The sequence below is a fragment of the Chiloscyllium plagiosum genome, chromosome 29 (genome assembly GCF_004010195.1).
Source record: "Chiloscyllium plagiosum isolate BGI_BamShark_2017 chromosome 29, ASM401019v2, whole genome shotgun sequence".
Taxonomy (NCBI): Eukaryota; Metazoa; Chordata; class Chondrichthyes; order Orectolobiformes; family Hemiscylliidae; genus Chiloscyllium; species Chiloscyllium plagiosum.
In genome coordinates, this window is record NC_057738.1 from 45114501 (window position 1) to 45131499 (window position 16999).

Genomic DNA, 16999 nt, shown 5'->3' on the forward strand with positions numbered 1-16999 from the left:
GGACCTTACCATTAAGTGTATAAGTCCTGCTAAGATTTGCTTTCCCAAAATGCAGCACCTCGCATTTATCTGAATTAAACTCCATCTGCCACTTCTCAGCCCATTGGTCCATCTGGTCCAGATCCTGCTGTAATCTGAGGTAACCCTTGAAGTAGACACACTGCCCAGCACATTCCTGCGACCATGAAACTTTATTTATTACCTCACTACTCTCAACTTCCTGGACACTGGAGCTACAATTTAGGTTCCCCTCCCCCTGCTGAATTAGTTTAAACCCTCCTGAAGAGCATTAGAAAATTACCCCCCAGAATATTGGTACCCCTCTGGTTCAGGTGTAAACTATCCAGTTTGTAGAGATCCCACCTACCCGAGAATGGGCCCCAATTATCTAGGTATCTGAATCCCTCCCTCCTGCACTATCCCTGTAGCCACATGTTCAACTCCTCTAAAAAATGAATCTAAAAAATACATCCTGGGACAACATAGACAGCTGTCTCTGTTTGCAAACAACTTATTCAGACATTTAACAACACATCTCTGCAGCAGGCAGGACTTTTGGCTCAGAGAATGTGACTGCCAGTATATTACAAGAGCCTTCACAGAGTCTTCAAGCAACTTGTTGTACATTGGGTTTTATTTATGCAATGAACATATGCTGATCAAATATTTTAATGAGCTGGTTTAATTTTCTAATTGACATTGCAGCCGGCAAATCCTTACCATATAAGTTCAGTAAATAATTTTAAAAAACAAATAAGATATTGGTGTCTATTACAATTAGGTTGGTACATAACTGTAAAGGTTAGATTACTTACAGTGTGGAAACAGGCCCTTCGGCCCAACAAGTCCACACCGATCCTTCAGAGGGCAACCCACCCAGATCCATTCCCCTACACCAAACCTACGGGCAATTTAGCATGGCCAATTCACCTAACCTGCACATTTGTGGACTGTGGGAGGAAACCGGAGCACCCAGAGGAAACCCGCAGACACGGGGAGAATGTGCAAATCCACACAGACAGTTGCCTGAGGTGCGAATTGAGTCCGGGTCTCCGGCGCTGTGAGGCTGCAGTGCTAACCACTGTGCCACTGTGCCACCCAAGAGGACTTTGGTGGAACAATGGTAGTGTCCCTTCCTCTATGCCAGGAGACCCAGGTTCAAGTACCACCTGCACCAAAGGTGTGTAATTATATCTCTGTCCAAGTACTCTGTGACAGTAAGGAAGTTTCTCTGCAATTGCATTGGGTTTTTTTGTGAGACTGCACCTGAAGTATCATAAACAAAATCCGGATTGGCTGGAAAAGCTCAGCAGGTCTTGCAGCATCCATGAAGAGAAGTCAGAGTTCACGTTTCTGGTCTGGTGATGCTGAAGATTCATGTTCAGTTTTGTTTCTTTAATGAAGGAAGGACATCCCTGTCTTAGTTGACTCCACAAATGTTCACTGGAGTTATTCCTGCACTAAGCTGGTTGTCCTATGAGGAGAAAGTGATTAAAATCAATTAATAGTCTCGAATTGAGAAAATAAAAGTTGATCTTATTAAAACTTATAACATTCATAGAGGGCTTATCAACTAGATGCTGAGGCAATATTCCCTGGTTGATGAGTCTGGAGCTAAGGATCACATGGCCAGGATAAGGGTTTGGTTATTTAAGGTGGAGATCAGCCAATTTTCTTCACACAAGATGGTGTGAATCTTTGCAATTCTTTTCCCCCTGAGTGTTGTGAATGTTCGGTTGTTGGTGATTGATAGATTTTTGGGCACTGCAGATATTTCTGGACATGGAGATAATGCAGCAAGGCAGCATGTGGTGAATAAATCAGCCACATGACTTATGTCTGCTTGTATTTATTATGTTCAGTCAGAGTGAAAAACAGATGATTGGTCTGAAAGTCCTGTCCCGGATAAGTGAGGTTTTAACTTAACTCTTTGGCTTTGCATGGCTCGACATCCATGACAGAGAGGGCTGGAAATGTTACAGACACTGAGGAAGTAATCAATAAGTAACAGTAATGATTGTAACATATGTATTATTAATCTTTTATAAAAATCAGCACCACTGCTACTGTAATCACCATCTGAGGTTTCCTACAAATTCCCTCCACTCTGCTCCGAAACTTTATCAGACTTGCTGCTTAAATCTTAATTGAATATGAAATTGGGGTTCGCACACACAAACGGATTCCCACTGCACTTGCACAAAGCTTCCTATGCCAGGGTGAGGAGTAGTAGGCTAGTCTACCTTGCAGAAGCAATTAAACTGCTGCTGCACTGAAATAAATAGGTCATCCTGCGATGCAGCTCACAACAGGTCTGAACATCGCACATCAGAGGGATTTCATAGTTTCTTGATTGAGACTTTAAAGCTACTATTTAATAATGATTTCCAACAAAATTAAAATCTCTTGTTCTGCTTTGGAGTCGGGTGAGTCCCAGATGCTGGCATTTATCTAACCCACTAAAGCAATGCAGTTTATTAGAGGCACCACAGACTGACGGTCAGTTACTGCAGGGACACAGTGTCAGTTCTGAAATAACTCTCATAATTGAAGACAGTGTTGCAATTCTACCTTTGTGTTTTCTTCATATCATGTAGCGCCCCAGTTAGAATGATAATGCAATTGCAGCTGTTCAATGTCATAGCCAAAGTCCCTTCCCAATCACTCCACTCCCAATGAATCTTTCTCCTGTCGTTTATTAATTTGACACTCATCTGGATTGAAAGCATGTGTCGGGGACAACTTAAACCTGAGTGTGTGTTTGTGTGTGTGTGTGTGAGTGTGTGTGTGTGTGTGTGTGTGTGTTGCTCAGTAGTTAGGCTTTAACTACTTCCTTACTGGGCACATGAAATGACTGTCAGTTATCATGATTATAAATGTGGCCAATTTACAGAGCTCAATAAATCCACCCCTGCATTTCTCCAGTTGACCTTCCATGTCTCATAACTCATCCAGCGTCTTAAAACCAGTCCTCTGTCTGAGGCAACATGGTCAGCACACTCAGACATTTTTTTCCCCATACCTTGAAGGTTACATTGAAAGAATCCTGCTCCCTATTCACTCCAAGCATATGCAGCATTGTTTTGGATTCCCAAACAGCTACTCATTTATCCCTGAGCATATTTGCATTAAGTCTGTGCTGGCAGTGAGGATTAAATTGGAATCTTTAACAAATGGCCTTTCAGGTCTGCATATTCATGTGACCTCCACAGTGGATCATACATGCTGCAGGCAATTGTCTCACTGACACTACAGTACAGAATTCATTCTGACCAGATTGTTGACTCTTGTGCTCTGGACATTGACCTAAAGACATTGCACATAAGTCATCATTACCTTTTTATCAATACCACATAGCTCAAATTTGTAAAGAGCCAAAGTAGGATCCATACTCTCTAATCAGTAACTGTTCCTTATATGATACAAAGCCATTGGGAGTGCAATACAATAGGAACTGTTTCTAAACCTAATGGTCAGGAAGGCAGGCCCTCTGAGATGTTGGGTGGTTTTGTATTCAGTGCTAATTTAACACAGTACATCAAATAACCCTAAATTTGTATTCTGTTCCATAATTACAACTTATTAAGACATCTTAGTTTTTTTCAATTCCAATGTTTGGAATTTCTGTCTTCAACTTCAACTTTAATCTCTCATTGTACTGAAATTATGTTTTAATTATTGCTGGTACGTATAATTAACCTTTTGATTCCCAATATCATTTTTTAAAGTGAAATCCTGCAACCTTTGAAATTAAAATGTCAACACATCTTGTAAAAACAGAGTGTAACAAAAAATCTCTTGGGCCTCCCCTTGTTTGGAAGCATTCCAACATTTCATGTTGAAAATTAATGGGATTCTAAGAGCCCTAGTTGAGTTCCCATTAGTGTGTACTCTTTGAAAATTGCATGAGCTCGTAGGATTTCAAAAATTTTACAAGATAGGTACTGAAGACTCTGGAGTCTAAACTGGTTATATACATTTAATCACCTTGGATGATAAACTTGGGTTATGTTTTTCAGTTCAGTGAAATATGATGTACAACTGGATATTAAAGAGAATGAAACAAAATACACTACAGTATAACTGCATTTAATCTGCAGTTGATATATTATTTAACTTTTCATTTTTAGTTAGAAGGTATGTGCCAGGCTGACGCTGCATTTTCCTGTTTCCAAGCTCAGCCAGTTTGTATAACCATATTCTAGCACAGCGAAGGAAATCCAAGGAATGGATTGTAAATCAATAGCCTGAATTTCTGAATAAGAATCACAAAATTCTGCTGATATATCACACTTGGGTCAGAAGCAGGTAAACTCCCTCTATGTCTGTACATTTCATTGTAATTCAGCTAGAATTTAATAACTTTATGATTGATGGGTTGAATCCGTAAACCTAAAATTTTAAATAAAAATCCAGAAAATATCTGGACAATTTTGGCTTGACTATTTAAAAATTTATTCTGTCGTAATGAAAGTTGAAATGCAGAATGGGCCATCCATCTCCGCCTCCTCCTAAATTCCCCAGCATCACAGGTGCCAGTCTTCAGCCAATTCACACAGCATTGACCTCGTGGTGTTGTCAAGAGACTGGAAATGCAGACACCCAGGTAATATTCTAGTGATGTGGGTTTGAATCCTCTCTTGGCAAATGGTGAAATTTGAACTCAATATAATCTGGAATTAAGAGCATTATGATAACTATGAACTTTGCTATAAATTCTGTGTCTTACCATCTTATACTCCCCAACTATCTGATGAAGGAGCAGCATTATGAAAGTTAGTGCTTCTAAATAAATCTGTTGGACAATAGATTGTTGTGTGATTTTTAACTTTGTGCACCTCAATCCAACACCAGCATCTTCAAATCATAACATTGAAACCATTACCTTTTGTTAGAAAAACCTATTTGTTCAATAATACTCTTTAGGAAGTGAAACTGCTCTCCTTACCTAGTCTGGCCAACACGGAACTTCGATCCCACAGCAATGTTGACCCTTATCTATCCTTTGAGCAACTAGGGATGGATAATAAATACTGGCCCTGTCAGCAATAGCCATATCCCATGTTTCTTTGAATAAATTTTAAAAGTCGAAAGAATTAGACGTGGTAGTGGGTCCAGCAACACCATTTTATCTCTCTGATTTTGGTTCAAGCCCAGAACAGAAACAAAATTCTCCTCTTTCTGCTCTCTTTATACTGAAGAAAGGGCATCTCAAATGCAACACTTTCAGGACCAAGACTCTGCTAGATTTTGGATATTACTGGATGATGGACAATAAAATCAGATAGCCTTTCCTCCATAAATTGCAATAAAAATATTTATAGTCATCAAATCATAGAGTCATATAGCATGGAAAATGACCCTTCTGTTCATTCCAACCAGGTTTCCTTAACTGAACTATTCCCATTTGCCTGCATTTGGCCCATATTCCTCTAAAGCTTTCATATCCATGTACCTGTCCAAATGTCTTTTAAATGTTGCAATTGTACTCACCTCTACCACTTCCTCTGGCAGCTTGTTCCATGTACACCCCATCTGCCGTATGAAAATGTTGCTCCTCAGGTTCCTTACACAGGACTTACGCAGTCAATGGTCAGGCCCTGGGGAGTGTAATAGAACAAAGAGATCTAGGGATACAGGTTTGTAACTCCTGGAGAATCCAGTCACAGATAGGTAGGGCAGTGAGAAAAGCTTTCTGCATGCTTGGTTTCATCAGTCAGCCCACCGAGTATAGCAGGTGGGATATCTTGTTGCAGCTGTACAAGACATTAGTGAGGCCACATTTGGAATACTGCATAGAGTTCTGGTTGCCCTACTATCGAAGGGATATTATTAAACTAGAAAGAGTGCAGAAAAGATTTACTAGGACACCATGTGGACTGGAAGGTTTCAGTTGTATGGAGAGGTTGGATAGTGTACGAGACTGAGGGGTAACCTTATAGAGATATATAAAATCACAAGAGGCATACATAAGGTAGATAGAGGCCAGCTTTTCACCATGTGACTCAGCCTTGTGGGGCTGCTTTACACTGTCTGCATCAACTCCACTCATTTTCGACAAGTTGATGCCTAATATGTGTTTATGCGTGTGAGTGCAAAAGAGTTTGTGTGTGTTTGTATAATCCTTTGTCTGAGTGTCACACTTTGAATTTAGACTAGCTGAGGAGAAGGCAAGAACTATCTTCATGAATAGGTTTTTTTAGGACATTGTTTATTGCATATTAATACCACGTTAATACACTGGGGAAGGCCAAGTGGTTTTATTGTTGGATTGTTAATCAAGAGACCCAGGTAGTGTCCTGAGACACAGGTTCAAATCTTGCCATGGCAGTTAGTAAAATTTGAATTCAATAAAAATCTGGAATTAGGAGTTTAATGATGACCATGAATCCATTGCAGATTGTTGTGAAAAAACCCATCTGGTTCACTAATATCCTTTAGAGAAGGAAAGTGCCATCCTTACCTGGTCTGGCCCACGTATGACTTCAGACCCACAGCAATGTGGTTGACACTTAACTGCCCTCTGGGCAATTAGGGATGGGCAATAAATCCTGGCCTGGTCAACAATGTCCACATTCAATAAATGATTAAAAGAAATGATACATTGTAAGTTGCCAGAAGTTCTCGTGCAGCCAAGGAAAGGATGGAACTAAAGATTTGTTTATAACACACAAACAGGAAGATAGAATGCATATATACAATGTCTGTACTTGCTGAGATTGCAATAACATATTTCATCCTTACTGACATGTACTGATGGTTAATTGTTGGTTATTTAGGGAAAGAAAAACTAGGAGAGACTAATGATTTGATAACAGTTTTTGTGTATACTGCAATTGCACAATAATAAACTGTGATACTTATGAAGTGCACATCAATTAGGTGTCAGGTAAATTGTAATTGGAAGATATAATTGTCTCTGTTTTATTGTATAACCCATGATGAGTGAATAGGTCCTTTCACATCAGCAGCTATTATAACTACATTACTGCTGTGAATTTCTGAAAATGTGTCATTGGGAGATAAATTTATAAATTTTAAAATCTGTTGTTTCCTTGATGAAAGGTTTTGATGAATAAAATAATTGAGGAATTATTTTACGAGCAGTGATGTTGTAACCAGGAAATACAGTTGAATTGATTGGAAGCATAAAGAGGCAGACATTGAGAGAAATTATATTTGTGCTCAGTATCTTGTAATGAACCAGAATACACAACCTGAAATACAAAAGGAGGCAGATTCACAGGGAAATGAGGGATGAAGAAGGGAGGGTGATGAATCAGATAGCTCCCTAAAACAGCTAAACCAGGTACAACATAATTTTACTAACTGCCAGGTACAATACTTACTGTCCTGTATCATTTTGTCGGGACTAATTTGGACCATGTAGCTCCCATTTTTAGGCATTAAGTGGCCAATTAAAATATGGAAATGGGGTGCAAGGTGCAAGCACACACTTTTGAGATTAAGTGCACAAAAGTTGCATTTTTGTAAAAGTGTTTGTCTACCTAATAGCCACCAGCAGCATCCATAGCAATAGGATGTTCATGTGAATGGAATCACAACTCTGATATAAAGCCCTGCTCTGTCTTAACCTCATGTGCATGACCACAACACCAAGCAGGATGAGCAAGTCATAGGAACATTGGGAACATATAAACAGGGGTAGGCCGTTCAGCCCCTCGAACCTGCTCTGCCTTTCAATGAGATCATGGCTGATCTGTGGCCTAACTCCATATTCCTGACTTAGGCCCATATCCCTTGTTACCCTTGCTTAATAAAAATGTGTCTATTTCAGATTAAATTTAACAATTAAATTAACATTGACTGCTTCTTGAAGAAGAGATCTCCAAACCTCCACTGCTCTTTGTGTGTCAAAGTGCTTTCTAACATTTCTCCTGAACAGTCTGACCCTCATTCTTAGATTACATCCCCAGTTCTGGAATCTTCAACCTGCAGAAATAGTTTATCATTATCTACCCTGTTTTCCCTGTTAGTATCTTGAAGAGCTCTATTTTCTTGAATTAAGAAGGTTAAGGGTGTTCTAGTTAAGGTCTAATTTGTCTAATCTTGCCTCCTAACATAACCCCAGGTATCACTCTTGTAACCCTGCATCCGAGTCCCTCCAGAGCTGATACATCCATCCGCAGCTGTGATGCTCACATCCTCCCACATATTTGCTCCCGTCAGTGGAGCTATTCAAAGGGATCATGAACAATTAATTTTGTCTGCTCCTGACACAATTGTTTTCTTCCTCTTGATTCTTGCCAGTTTAGCTGTGACTCCACAGATTACAAAGGCAGTGCAACAAAGGACTCCAATGCTGCCTTTAACTAGAATTGCCCCAGACAGTATGGAGTCCCCTGCTAAAGCGTAGCTGCTGCAAGGAGTTTGGGAGACACCTACAGCAAGCAGAGATGATGATGCAGCCTGCTGTTACACCAATTAACCATGGTGCTGCAGAACAGCAACTCACTACAGATTAATCAGGCATCAATAACATACCCATTTCAACTGGTTACAGTAATAATACAGTAACAGGGCTTTGAGTACAAGAGTAGACAAATTATGCCACAGCTTTATAGAACTTTAGTTAGGCTACACTTGGAATATTGCATATAGTTCTGGTTACCACACTACCAGAAGGATGCGAGGAGAAAGTGAGGACTGCAGATGCTGGAGATCAGAGCTGAAAATGTGTTGCTGGAAAAGCGCAGCAGGTCAGGCAGCATCCAAGGAACAGGAGAATCAACGTTTAAGCCCTTCTTCAGGAATGAGGAAAGTGTGCCCAGGAGGCTAAGATAAAAGGTAGGGAGGAGGGACTTGGGGGAGGGGCGTTGGAAATGCGATAGGTGCGAAATGTGACACTACCAGAAGGATGCGGATGTTTTGGAAAGGGTACAGAAAAGGTTTCCCAGGATGTTGTCTTGCATGGGGGATTTTAACTATGAAGAAAGGTTGGATAGACGGCGTTTGTTTTCACTAGAAGGCAGGAGATTCTGGGGCCACCTGATAGAAGTTAATAAGATTGTGAATGGCGTGGATAGAGTGGAAAGTGTGAAGGTTTTTTTCCCAGGATGGAGGAGTCAATTAATAAGTGACACATGTCCAAGGTGCGAGGGATGAGGGGAAAGTTTAAAAGAGATGTGCAAGGCACAGTTTTCACACAAAGGGTGGTGAGTGCCTGAAGCGTGCTGCCAGAGGAGGTGGCAGAAGTAGACACAATAACAGCATTCAAGATGCACCTGGACAGATACAGCTTCAATAACACTGAAGAATCTTGACACCATCCAGGATAAAGTAGCTTGCTTGATTGAATCCACATGCACTTCATTCAACATTCACTGAGGCACTGTGGTAGTAGTATGTACCATCTACAAATGCACTGCAGTAAGTTGCCAAGGTTACTTTGACTACACCTTCAAAACTGTCACCACAACCACATTGAGGTAAGCATATTGCTGCCAGGAAGTTCCCCTTCAAGTCATACATTAAATTCAAAACATCATCATTCCTTCACTATTGTTGGGTCAAAGTCCTGAACTCCCCTTGTAATAACACTGTGGATACACCTACACTCCCAAGGATTGCAGTAATTCTGTAAAATAGCTTGTTCAGCAGTGAATAAAGAATGGGTGATAAATGTTGATCTAAACAGCATGATTAGGCTTATCTCATGATTTTTTTTTTGAAAGTCACCAATCTATGAAAAATAATGTATTTCTATTCAGCCACCACATCTAAGAAGGTTAATTCTTTAATAACCAATTTAAACTACCAATCAAACAGTGAATCAAAACTCTGTTCTGAAATTATTTCAACACTTGAAACCCAGCCAAGCATTCATAATGTTATAATAGTATCCTTTGGACAAAGTAGAAAAATAACACATTGAAACTCTATTAACAGATGGCTATATCTTTATTTTCTAACACAATTCAGTTGACATGTCAATCAAACCAGTTCAACAGAGATTTTGTTTTCAAGTTGCCCTATTATATCTACCCTTTCTTTCAGTTTTAAACAGAATAGGAATTTACACAATTCAGATTGTAACAGTTATCCAGACTTGATCCAATCTTCCTGAGTGTTTATGGCCACATTTATGTGAACTACATTGCAGATTTAGGCCACTGAGCAGCCAATATGGGGTTTGTTTGAACTCAGTGTGCAATACCATTTGCCTGCTGAGCTTGGGTTTCCCTCCTTTCTGAGTCATGCCTCTCTTCCCCATTGGACCTATTTGAAATGGTGAAGGGAATTCTACAGCCAGGTCCTGCAATCCATTCTTAAAGTTCAATATAAGAGCCCTAGAGATCTACAGCACAAAAAGGCCCTTCAGCCCATCAAGCTGACATCAATCAAAAAGAACCATCTTACTATTCTAATTGGAGTTTCAGCTTTTGATCCATCGTCTTGTATGCTTTCACATTTGTGGAACCTTGCCATGTCTGTGAGAAATCCACCCTTGGCTACCATCTTGTTCCATGAAGTCTATATATTTTTAACATAAAACATAAGAACCAGGAGCAGGATTAGGCCGTCCGGCCCATCGAGCCTGCTCCACCATTCAATGAGAACATGGTTGATCTTTTCATGGACTCAGTTCCACTTACCAACCTGCTCACCATAACACATCATTCCTTTATTGTTCAATAATCTCTCTTTGCCTTAAAACATTCACAGAGGAAGTCTCAACTGCTTCACTGGGCAGGGAATTCCAGAGATTCACAACCCTTTGGGTGAAGAAGTTCCTCCACAACTCATTCCTAAATCTAGTCCCCCTTATTTTGAGGCTATGCCCCCTTGTTCTAGTTTCACCCACCAGTGGAAACAATCTCCCTACTTCTTTCTTATCTATTCCCTTCAAAATTTTGTCTGCTTCTATAAGATATGTAGATTTAAGTTTTTTTTGTGTTATTCTATTCAAAGTTCCTGTTGCCAGCAAAAGTTATACCCTACTGTTTCATGACATAAGAGTGTAATTATTTGATTAGATTAAATTACATTACAGTGTAGAAACAGGCCCTTCGGCCCAACAAGTCCACACCGACCCGCCGAAGCGAAACCCACCCATACCCCTACATTTACCCCTTACCTAACACTACGGGCAATTTAGTATGGCCAATTCACCTGACCCTGCACATCTTTTTGGACTGTGGGAGGAAACCGGAGCACCCGGAGGAAACCCACGCAGACACGGGGAGAACGTGCAAACTCCACACAGTCAGTCGCCTGAGGCGGGAATTGAACCCGGGTCTCAGGCGCTGTGAGGCAGCAGTGCTAACCACTGTGCCACCGTGCCGCCCACAAATGTGATGTTACATCACAAACAAACAAAGTCATAAGACAAGCAAAATGAACATTTAGCTTTATTTCATGTGGGATAAAATTGAAAAGTAGTGAAGTTATGTTGAATCATTGTGCCACCTTGGTAAGATCATATTTAGAGTGCAGCATGCAACATTCATCACCTTATTATAAACAAGATGAAGAAATGCAAGTCCCCCTAGGGTAGGGGAATTCAAAACTGGAGAACGTAGGTCTAAAGTGAGAGGGAAAGGGGTTAAAAGGAAACTAAGGGACAACTTTTCATGCAGAGGGTGGTGCATCTATGAAATAAGCTGACAGAGGAGGTGGTGGACGCTAGTACAATTCCAACATTTAAAAGGCATCAGTATAGGTACGTGAATAGGAAGTGTTGAGAGGGATATGAGCCAAATGATGGTAAACAGGACTAGAATAATTTAGGATATCTGGTCGGCATGGACGAGTTGGACCCAAGGGTCTGATTCTGTGCTGTACATCTCTATGACTCTATGGTGCAAAGAAGATGTACAAATATGATACCAGCAAAGTGTGTATTAATATATCAGCACAGGATTTACAGGCTCAGTGTCTTTCTGTTGGAGAAATAATAGTCAGCAAAGAATCCAGTGGGAAATTTAAAATAAAACCTCTACCCAGTGGGTAGTGAGATTGTGGAATGAGGACAAAAATGAATAAATGGCGACATTAATATAGACTTAGAGAAGGAAAGATGGAAGGGTCTCTCTGAAACAGCAGCATGGATCTCTTGGGCTGAATGGCCTGTTCTGTTCTGTATTTTCTCAGTAATTCTAAAGAAACTATTTTTGCAATGGGGGGCTGCTCAAAGGTTTATAAATCAGAAAGTAACTGTTACTGTTGGAATCTTCCTCCTTAAACTTTTATCAAAGCACAAATCCCTCTTGGGAGCTTAGGACTGATAAATTGAACTGACAGGATTCTTCTGAAAAATGAGGAAAAAAGAATTATATTTGTAAAATCAGCAAATGTAAGGTTCAGAATCTAACATCCAAATTACAACATGGACACCACACACTGACTCCTTGAAAAAGCATTCAATATTTAATAAGCTACTTTGATACCTTTTGAAACAAGGAATGTTTGATTAGTTGTGGTCAAGTCCTTTTTACCCTAATATATATCTTCATCAAACTTTTATTGAGTATCTACAGCAATGCACTCACAGTTATGTAATACTTCCCAGTGACAACAAACCAAGAAAATGGAGTGCTCAAGACTCACTGAAACAAATCCTGAAATGATCACTGAAATAATCACTGAAATAAATCCTGTAGAAGAAATGTAAGTGCTTGAAGCTTTTATTGTAGTAAAAATGCACATCGCTTAAACTTTTATCAGAAAGTTACTTAAAGGGCAACAGTCAAGTTAGCAGATTGGTAGGATTGACCCCTTTTCAGAAACATATCCTTAACCTGTGCTCAGACCCACATAGGATGAACATCTGTTATTTAACTCTAGAATCCTGCAGGAGTCCACCTTGAATGCATCTGTATCCAGTCCCGATATCTGACTTCATCTGACAAAAAGGCATTGCTCCAAAAGCTTGTGATTTCAAATAAACCTGTTGGATGATAACTTAGTGTCATCTGACATCGACCTTGTCTGTCCGGTTTCACACCGGCACCTTAATGTCTGAACACCTTGAGAGCGGAATTTCCATTGTCTAGCTGTATTATTTTATCATGGCTCTGACATCTCCCATCTCCAAGGTACTGTGTAAGTTCATGTTTCAGTGACAAATGGATGGAATGATTTCTGTCTGATTTTACTATTTTCACAAACTGTCAATAGTCAGGAGAGCTCAGAGATACTCCCACATTTTTGCAGTATCTTCACAAAAAGCAGAAAATAAAAACTTTCCACAACTTCTGGGATGAAGCTATGACTGCAAAGTGGAAGCAACCACAGAGGCATTTCCTATTACTAAAATATTCCTTGTGTAAGCTTAATACAACCCTCGGCAAAAGGAATAATGAGATTACCTCCCTATATCTAAACCCGCAAAACCTCCCTGGGACATCGCAATGGAGTAACTTCCTTTGAAGTTGTACTATGTAAAGAATTGTGTCTCAGAGTGAGGAGGATAATCAAGTGGGCAAAATCCCTGAGTTCATCTTACACACAACATTCATTCGTTAACTGAAGCATCTTTTTTAAAAAATGTGCAGGAGCTGTAACCCTGTCTTGTTTCTCAGACTTTGTGATCTCAAGGAGCAGTCCACCTGACACTCTTTCTGTGAAGGAAGAAAGATAATGTTATATTGTGAAAATGAAATAGTGAAATTATACAATTCAATGTGAGGAATCTCCAGAAACATCCCTAATTTTTACATTGAAAGTGAAATGCATTTATAGTTTACATTTCTTACACTTGCAATTGTAAAATATGACATTTGGATTTTAAACAATTCCAGCAGAATTGAGCATATAGTCAGCATGACATTGTCAGAGGGATGTCATGCCTAACAATTTTGACTCAATTTTTCAAGAGGTGATCAAGTGTGCAGATGAGGGTAAAGCAGTTGATGTCATTTATATGGATTTCAGCAAAGCCTTTGACAAGGTCCCACATGGGAGACTGGTAAAGAAGGTAAAAATACCAGGGTAAATGACAAGACATATCCAAAATTGGCTTAGTGACAGGAGACAGAGTGTGGTGGGAGAAAGTCCAGTGTTTGTGATTGGAGGTTGGTGTTCAGTTGTGTACAATAGAGATCAGCACTGGGTCCCATAATGTTCCTGATATATTAATGATATGGAAGAAGAAAGTATGGGGTGGATAAGTGGGTTTGTGGATGACACAAAGATTGGAAAGGTGGTTAACAGTGTCACAGGTTACAAGAGGATAGATAGATTGGTCAATTGGGCAAATCAGTGGCAGATCAGATTTAACCCTGATAAATATGAGATTAGATTTTTTTTTAGATTAGATTAGATTAGATTTTTTTAGATTAGATTAGATTACAGTGTGGAAACAGGCCCTTCGGCCCAAAAAGTCCACACCGACCCGCCGAAGCGAAACCCACCCATACCCTTACATTTACCCCTTACCTAACACTACGGGCAATTTAGCATGGCCAATTCACCTGACCCTGCACATCTTTTGGACTGTGGGAGGAAACCGGAGCACCCGGAGGAAACCCACGCAGACACGGGGAGAACGTGCAAACTCCACACAGTCAGTCGCCTGAGGCGGGAATTGAACCCGGGTCTCAGGCGCTGTGAGGCAGCAGTGCTAACCACAAAGTGAGGTGATGCACTTTGGAAGAAGTAATACGATAAGGCCATGTTTGATGAATGTCAGGACACTAGGAAACTCAGAGGAATCGAGGGATCCTGGAGCGCTTGTCCACAGGTTAGTAGAGTGTTTAAGAAAGCAAATGGCACACCTGCCTTAATTAGTTCAGGCCTAGATTATAAAAGCAGGGAGGTTATGTGGGAGCTGTACAAAACTTTACTGAGGCCACAGCTGGAGTGCTGTGAGTGATTCTGGTTAACTCACTGTAGGAAGTATGTGATGCACTGGAGGGGGTGAAGAGGAGATTTCCCAGGATGTTGCGATGAAGGGAGGCTGGATAAGCTCGGGTTGTTTTCTTTGGAGCAACAAAGGTTGAGAGGGTGTCCCTATAGAGTGTATCAGATTGTGAGGGGCTTGGACAGGATACAATGCAGCAGTTCCCTTTAATTGATGGGTCAGTAATGAGGGGGCATCATTTTAAAGTCATAGGGAATTTGAGGAAAACTTTATTCATTCAGAAGGTGGGATCAAGAATGCATTACTTGGGAGGAATGCTGAGGCTGAAAACCTCGTAACCTTTAAAAAAAATGTGGATGTACACTAGAAATATCATTACATTAAAAGCTATGGGCCATGTGATGGAAAGTGGGACCTAGTATCGACTTAGAGTAAGTTTTTGTTGGTGAAGACTCAATCGTCCAAAGGCTCTTCAGTACAGGATAGATCTATGATTATTTACTCTAAAACATCTTTAATTGGTCACTTGAAATACCCATCACTTTGTTAAAAAAGCACCTCAGTCCCTTAGGGCAGAGTTTAGTAAAGTGACACTGTATCCTTCCTAGCTTTCAGGATCTGGGAATTCTTATTTTCAAGTCTTCATTTTCACATTTGACAATTTGTCCCACCAGACTTTGCCTCAGTTCTGATCAATTTAATTAATATTCAATGTCTTCTACCTCAACGTATGGTGACAGATTTGCTTGTGTCTTCACTTTTGAAGGTCATGGGTTCAAGTCTCACTGAAAAGGGCTGACTCGGATCTGAACTGATGCTGACACTAATCTGCAAAGATTATACTGTACTTTGAGAAGTGTTGCCTTATTCGATGAATTGTCTATGATCTCAGAAAATTGTGGAAGATTCCAAGACACTCTTCGTGGCCAGCATTTATCCTTCAGGCAAAACCAACCATTTCAACTCCTCCAACTCCTCCAACATGTCCATCCTAGGCTCCTCCACCATTAAAATAAGGCCATGTGCAAACTGGAAGAAAAACACCTCATCTTCCCCCTCAGGAGCTTACAGCCTAATGGCCTCAACATAGCTTCTAAATCTCCCTACCCCCCACCTTATCCCAGGTCCAGCCCTTTCTCTCTCCCCTCTGAACCCTTGACCTAACCCTACCTGTTCATCCTCCTTTCCACCTATCTGCTCCACCCCGTCCCACTGACCAATCTTGATCACCTCCCACCTGCATCCATCTATTGCCATCCCACCTACCTTTCCCCCAGCTCCACCCCTCCCTCTATTTATTTCTCAGCCTCATTCCCCCTCCCCAGTCTTGATGAAGAGCCCTGCCATACATGTCAACTCGCCTGCTCCTTCGGTGCTGCCCGAAATGCTGTGCTTTTTCCAATGCCACACTTTGTCGACTCTGACTTTCTAGCATCTGCAGTCGTTACTATCTCCAAACTGCTCAAAGCAAAACAGCAAAAGCAGAAACAAGGACAAAACTTGCAGGAGGAATTCAGCAGATCTGACAGCATCTGTGGAGTGAGATACAGAGTTAACGTTTAGGGTTCAGTGACCTTCCTTCAGAATTCCAGATGTCAATTCATCTCAGTGCTGCTTGTGAAAATGTGCGACATTGAAATTAGACAGCTCAGACACCTACAAAGTACCATCATTCATTCCAGTTATATCATTGACCATGAAACCATGTTGAGGAACTTCAATCTCAAACGTTACTACATAACTTTCCTTCCTAGACCTCTCAATTTCTATCTCAGGCGACCGACTCAACACAGACATTTATAAAAAACCGACCGACTCCCACAGCTACCTAGATTACACCTCCTCCCACCCTGCCCCCTGTAAAAATGCTATCCCATATTCCCAATTCCTCTGCCTCCGCCGCATCTGCTCCCAGGAGGACCAATTCCAATACCGAACAACTCAAATGGCCTCCTTCTTCAAAGACCGCAATTTCCCCTCTGACGTGGTCGACAATGCTCTCCACCGCATCTCCTCCACTTCCTGCACCTGCGCCCTTGAACCCCGCCCCTCCAATCGCCACCAGGACAGAACCCCACTGGTCCTCACCTATCACCCCACCAAACTCCAGATACATCGTATCATCCTCCATCATTTCCGCCACCTCCAGACAGACCCCACCACCAAGGATATATT